Here is a 7,425-nt window from a genome sequence, read left to right as displayed (position 1 = left end):
CCGAAGAAACACGAAATCTCCAACCCGAAACTCCATGTCTTTTCTCTTCGGATCAACATAACTCTTATGCCGACTAAACGCTGTCTCCAATCTCCGCTTGATCAACGGTACCTTCTCTGAGGTAATCTGAATAATCTCTGCTCCCGAGAGCTTGCGCTCGCCAACCTCCTCCCAACAGATAGGAGATCGACACTTGCGCCCGTACAAAGCCTCATAAGGTGCCATCTCGATACTAGCGTGGTAACTGTTGTTGTAGGAAAACTTAATCAAAGGCAAATGAGTATCCCAGCTACCCTGAAAATCCAGAACACACATCCTGAGCATGTCCTCCAAGGTCTGAATAGTCCTCTCAGACTGACCGTCAGTCTGAGGATGAAAAGCAGTACTGAAATCCAATCTCGTACCCAAAGATTCCTGCATCGCCTTCCAAAACCGAGAGGTGAAAACTGAACCTCTGTCCGAAACTATCGACACTGGTACACCATGGAGGCTCACAATCCGATCGATGTACAACTATGCCAACTTCGAAGCCTGGTAAGTAACCTTGATCGGTAAGAAGTGAGCTGACTTGGTCAAACGGTCAACTATCACCCAAATCGAATCATACCCCAGTCGGGTACGTGGCAACCCAACCACAAAATCCATAGCGATTCGCTCCCATTTCCATTCTGGAATAGGTAGCGGTTGCAGATATCCAAACGGTCTCTGATGCTCTAACTTTACCTGCTGGCAAGTCAAACACTTAGACACAAACTCTGCAACATTCTTTTTCATTCCGCTCCACCAGTACGTACCCTTGAGATCATGGTACATCTTGGTAGAACCCGGATGAACACTATAAGATGACTTGTGCGCTTCTTCCAGAATCTGGTCTCTCAAACCATCCGAGTCCGGAACACACAGTCGAGAACCGTACTTGAGAACTCCGTCCGCCAGAACAAACTCAGAATTCCCATCCAGATGGATCTCATCCATAATCCGTTTCAATTGTGGATCCTCAGCTTGTGAAGCTTTGATCCTATCAATCAAAACCGGTTGCACTTGCAACTGTGCCAACAAACAGCCTCTCTGCGAAACCTGAAATCTGTACCCCGAAGCTAACAAACTATGCCACTCGCGAACCATGGGTCTCCGCCCAACCTCAGAAATATGGGCCAAACTGCCCGAAGATTTGCGACTCAACGCATCAGCTACCACATTAGCCTTACCCGGATGGTACTGAATAGTACAGTCGTAGTCTTTCAGTAACTCCAACCATCTCCTCTATCTCAGATTCAGCTCACGCTGATCAAAAATGTACTTCAGACTCTTATGATCAGTGAAGATCTCGCAAGTCGCACCGTACAAATAGTGCCTCCAAATCTTGAGAGCAAAGACCACAGCTGCTAACTCCAGATCATGAGTAGGATAATTCGCCTCATGCTTCTTCAGCTGGCGAGAAGCATAGGCAATCACCTTACCATGTTGCATCAGAACGCAACCCAAACCGATACGGGAAGCATCACAATACACAGTGAATCCCTCGATGCCAGATGGCAAAGCCAATACAGGAGCTGTAGTCAAAATCTCTTTGAGCTTCTCAAAGCTCGCCTCGCATTTGTCAGTCCACTCAAACTTAACACCCTTCTGTGTCAGTTTAGTCATTGGTGCAGATATTCTGGAGAAATCCTGCACGAACCGACGATAGTAGCCAGCTAACCCCAGAAAACTTCTGATCTCGGTAACTGACCTCGGCCTCTGCCAATCCATAACCGCCTCAATCTTCGTCGGATCAACCTTGATCCCATCTTTTGACACCACGTGTCCTAAGAATGTAACTTGATCCAGCCAGAATTCGCACTTCGAGAACTTAGCATACAGCTGATGCTCACGCAAAGTCTGCAGTATCGTTCTCAAGTGGAAAGCATGCTCCTCCTCACTCCGAGAGTAAATCAGTATGTCATCAATAAACACAATGACGAACTGATCCAGAAACGGCTTGAATACCCGGTTCATCATATCCATAAACGTTGCTGGTGCGTTAGTTAACCCAAAAGACATGACCAGAAACTCGAAATGCCCATACCGCGTTCTGAAAGCAGTCTTAGGCACATCGACGTCTCGAATCCGAAGTTGATGATACCCGGATCTCAAATCAATCTTCGAAAAGCACTTAGCACCCTCCAACTGGTCGAACAAATCATCAATACGAGGAAGAGGATACCGGTTCTTGATAGTAACCTTGTTCAGCTGTCTGTAGTCAATACACAGCCGAAATGACCCATCCTTCTTCTTGACAAACAACACAGGAGCACCCCACGGAGAAGTACTCGGTCTGATAAAACCACTATCAAGCAATTCCTGTAACTGTTCCTTCAACTCTTTCAGCTCTGCAGGAGCCATCCAATACGGAGGTATCGAAATAGGAGCTGTCCCCGGAGCGACATCAATACAGAACTCGATGTCACGATCAGGTGGTAATCCAGGCAACTCCTCTGGAAACACATCAATGAACTCATTCACTATTGGAACACTATGCACGTCACCACTGTCGCCCTCTAAATCACGAACCACTGCTAAGAAAGCCTGACAACCCTTGCCCATCATACGCTTGGCCTTGATCGCCGAAATTAGATTCTTAGGTGCTTCTGTCTTTTCCCCTTGGAAGGAAAAAGGCATATCACCCGGAATCCCAAACAATACCGACTTCCCTCGACAGTCGATAGATGCAAAATGGCGTGAAAGCCAATCCATCCCCAAGATGACATCAAAAGTCAATACATCAAGCATAATCAAGTCAGCACTAAGCTCTCTACCATGTATAACCACAGAACAAGAAGGATAGACCACATCCACCACAACACAGTCAGACAAAGGCGTAGATACAGATAAAGGCTCTAACAACCTAGATGGTGTCACACCCAATTTAGCAGCAAAACTCGATGAAACAAAAGAGTGTGTAGCACCCGCATCAAATAAAACCAAGGCATCTACAAATGAAATGGGAATAGTACCTTGCACCACGGCGTTTGATGCACGAGCATCCTGAGGAGTCAGAGCAAATACTCTGGCCTGACCCTGTCCCTGCTGCGGTGCCTGAGAAGAACTGTAACTACCCGAGCCTCTACCACCGTTCCCACGGCCACCAAAACCACGCCCTCCTGAACCACGGCCCCGCTGGCCACCAAACGAAGCGGCAGGTTGAGAATACCCTGCCGAAGGAGTGAAAACGGGCCTCTGCTGCTGAAAGAACGACTGAGCAACACTAGCCGATGACATCTGCTGCCCAGACGACGGACACTCCCTAGCAAAGTGACCCTGCTGGCCACAAGCATAGCAGCTACCTGGTGCAACTGTGCACTGTCCCGAATGTCTGCGCCTGCAGTTCTGACAAAACGGAACGCTAGAAGTACCACTGTAACCGCGACCAGATCCACGGCTATTCCCACTGTAACCCGAACTGTGAGAATACGGCTGATACCCTTTTCGAACACCTCCTTTCTGACTCTTGTACTGGGAAGGCTTGTGCTGATAGCTGCTGCTACCACCCTGCTGCCCACTACTCTGAAAACCACCGCTCGCCTTCTTCGTCTCAGTCATTTTCCCAAAGTGCAGTAAATTTGCCTCCATCCGACGGGCACTGTCCACTACAGCAGAAAATTCCTTGGTCGTCTCAGTCAGAAGGCTAATAAAGTCAGTACCCAGACCCTTCACGTATCTGTCGTTCACCCTCTGCTGTTCAGTCTGCAGATCTGGGGCAAAGCGACTCAGTCTCACAAACTCAGTAGTGTACTCATGTACTGATCTGTCTCCTCTCCTCAGAACCAGCAGTCTGTCTCTGAAACCCTCTGTCACTGAGAAAGGTAGATAAAATTCCTTGAATTATGTCACAAAGTCCGCCCATGTAATAGTAGCCATAACTGCGCGAATTTCCCTGCGAAACCAGTCATTTGCAGCACCCTTCAAGGACATCTCCACTAGCATAACAGTTTGTCTCTCAGAAGCCTGAAGTCTCTGAGCATTCCGCTCAACCTCCTCCAGAAAATCTAGGGCGTCGCCGTCGCCCGCAAACTCAGTCGGTTTCAGCCTCAGATAAGCCAACACCAAGTCTCTGTCAGTGATTCCAGCACCACCAACCGCAACACCACCAGCCTGTGGTACCTGTTGCTGCACAATCTGTCCCAGCATAGCATACTGGTTCTGCATGGCGATCTGTCCCGCCTGCAGTTGCACTTGATTATTCTGGAGTGCAGTGATCCCAGCCAAAAACGTCGTGAAGTCAAATGGATCGATAGGAGCTTGTGGTACACCTGGTGCCTGAACGCCTGCACCACCACGTCCCCTACCTCTACCTCCAGCAGCCTGACCTCTGCCACCCCGACCTCTGCCAGCTCGGCCTCTACCGGCCGGAACTCCACCTGCACGTCCCCTGCCAACTTGAACCTCTGGTTCATGTTGGTCGACCTCAATCGACATAGCGTCATCAGCTTCAGCCTCAGCCTGAGCTGCAGCACGCCTACGAGTATTAATTCCTAAGAATGAAACAAACAATTCACAAATAATGCCCACTTGGCAACACCCAGAGTATAATTAAACAGCTCAAAAATTAACAATTTATCCAGTGTAGTAACACAAACATTCCAGAGTAAAGCAAAAATTTCGCAAAGTAAAACATTAGTAACACATAAGACCGACTCAAACATCCCTAAAGGTGAAGGTAGAAGTTTTGAAAACAAAAGATGACGTTTCAAAAGACAAAACTTGAATCCTAATTCCGCAGTAGATCCTATGACACAACTATGACACTTAACATGCCTTAAAGCGATAAACACATAACATGCAAAAATTTGGCCTTAGTTCGAAACTAAAGCTCTGATAGCAACTTTGTCACGACCCAATTTCGTGGATCGTGACCGGCGCTAGGGTATGGGTATGGTCGTACCAAAACCTGTAGCAAGCCTTGCGGAAAAACAATAAACAATATAAACCTGCAGAAAACTGCTCGGGGGCAACCGAGACTCCAACCTAGGTCTAGCAATTTATATTCCAGTTCTAATATAAATATCTGATAAGTTCAACAACATGCCTTATATATAAAAATAAATAATTCGGAGTGAACATGCCAATAAATAATCGAGCAAATCGATAATTCCAAAGTATAATAATAATAATATGAAATAAATAAACTAGTTCTACTGCGGTCTAAGAGTTCGAAAACAATAACTAGTTTAGATATCATAAAGACCTCCGAAGAAACAAAAGAATCGGAGTGGACCAGCTTTCAAATCATAAACCTGAAAATTTGGGGAAACAACGGGGTCAGATATACTGAGATGAGTTCGCAATACTATTTACATTTATTAAGTTTAAAACCCTTAAATCAAAATATTTTTTATACTAATATAATATGATTATGGAAAAACAGTATTGAAATGATCCCAGCGTAAGTATGACATAGCATACCGATAAACCCAAAGTGGACGGGAACAAATCCTCGTCAAATAAATATACCAGCGTGAGCAAGACTTTAGTCTGCCGATTTCCCAGAGTACTTACCGGTGCACACAGTCTCGATACAAGCCTATCGAGTAGTTCGTTTCAATCAAGTTCCATAATCCGTAAAAACAGTTCGCAAACGTTTATAATATTAAAATAAATTGTGGTACTTAATAAAGCGGTAAATAGCACTACAAACTCACTGCTTGCTTATCCACGTGATCTTGGCAAACAGCTAACCCTGGTTCGACTCCGGAGCGCGAGTAGTCGAAGAGTCTAAAAATAAATCATACGTTAAAATCGCTTCAACCCCTAACTCTAAGAATACTAGACACCAAGTAGGACTCGCACAAATAATCCAGATAGAAACACAGAGAAACACAACCTCACTTAAATTATAATGCCGTAAATAAATCAAGCCTATTGAGTTCATATTTAAATCATCCGAAAATATTAATTAAATAATATTTAATAAATAAATAAAATCAATTCCTCAAATAATGGGGTAGCCGAGTTTCTTAAAACTACCAAGCTAATTCCACATGTCGGGCGACCCAGGTCTAACCCGACCCAACCATAAAACCAGAGTTATAAGCCACAGTTTATAATTTAATATTTACTAAAAATATTAATCGATATCCAGATAGAACTCAATAGCTTGAAACCCGAGTAATTAAATAATACCGGCAAATATCTCAAATAATTAAATAACAAAATAAAGTAAAAATATAACTTTAATCTCAAAGGCATCCTAAGCCAAAAATATCAATTTAACAATTAATAATAATTATTAATTTAATTTTTAAATATTCAAATATTATTTTTATGCCCAAAAAAAATAATAAAATTAATTTGATAAACTTTGAAATAAAATAAAATCCCCAATATTTATTTAATATAGTCAATATAAAATTTTATGTATAACTATAATTAAATTGATATTTAATTTAAACTTAAAATATTAATGCCCGGATTAATTTCAAATTATAAATAATAATATTATTTAAATCGCTAATTAATAAGTCGAAACCAATTTCGTAAATTAAAAATCAAAAATCAATATCAAATAGTTAAAAGATAAGTTTAGGAACCATTATATTTTAGCCACAAAAACTTAATGACCAAAACAACCCATTAGCCAAAACAAATTCAAACTAGCCAATTAAACACCAACACCTAATCATCTTCTTCAATTTGAAACCCATAGCTAACCCAAACATTCAAAAACAATTGCAGAAACCGAATTTCAATCATTAACCAACTATCAATTCATTAACTACTAAAGAATTTAAATCAATCAAATTAAAGACTTCCTAACATAACCATAATCAATAACATATTCAAGCTTGGCAAGAACCCAAAGCAATGAAATCAAAATCAAACACATTAACCAAAACTAATCGTTCCGAGAACGACAATAAGAATCGAAGTTTGAAATAACCCATGACTAGTAGTTTAAACCGTTATTTACTCAATTAAACTAACTCATAATCATAACATAGTCATCAACACAGCCTAAGAGGGAAAATTTGACATCGACAATATCAATATTTCAAGAATCACAGTTTATAAGAAAATAATACGGCGAGACGGCGGCGATTAGTACGAGTTCGTTTACGTACCGTTTGACAAACGAAAAGTGTAGAAACGTAGATGCGTGAGTCTACTTTCACGGAAAACAAACGGAATTGATTTCGACCTCCAAACGGCTGTCGAACAAATTAAAATCCCAAGAGGTCGATTTAATATCAAAAACAGAATATTACTTGAAAACGGTAAGACGGCGGCGATTGATACGAGAAATATAACGTACCGATGAGTAAACTAAAAGTTGGGAATCGTAGATATACGAGTCTAGAACGTCTGAGATCAACCGGAATCAGTTTCTACCTAGAATCGAGAGAGAACGATCAAAAATTCAGAGGTGTCGATAATAAGCAAAATCTGGAA

The 7,425-nt window shown here is 42.3% G+C and overlaps 1 long non-coding RNA gene across 1 annotated transcript; it reads right to left on the bottom strand.

The window, feature by feature from the left end:
- Positions 1–5,188: 5,188 nt before the first annotated feature.
- Positions 5,189–7,185, bottom strand: LOC130015492 (uncharacterized). Its single transcript, XR_008790707.1, has 3 exons — positions 7,098–7,185; positions 5,679–5,751; positions 5,189–5,273 (listed from the first exon to the last, which is right to left on the bottom strand). It is a non-coding gene; the product is annotated as an uncharacterized LOC130015492 (long non-coding RNA).
- Positions 7,186–7,425: the final 240 nt, after the last annotated feature.

The sequence above is a fragment of the Mercurialis annua genome, linkage group LG5, assembly GCF_937616625.2.
Source record: "Mercurialis annua linkage group LG5, ddMerAnnu1.2, whole genome shotgun sequence".
NCBI lineage: Eukaryota > Viridiplantae > Streptophyta > Magnoliopsida > Malpighiales > Euphorbiaceae > Mercurialis > Mercurialis annua.
Note: the sequence above shows the minus strand (reverse complement) of the source record. Positions and strands in the feature narration are given on the sequence as shown.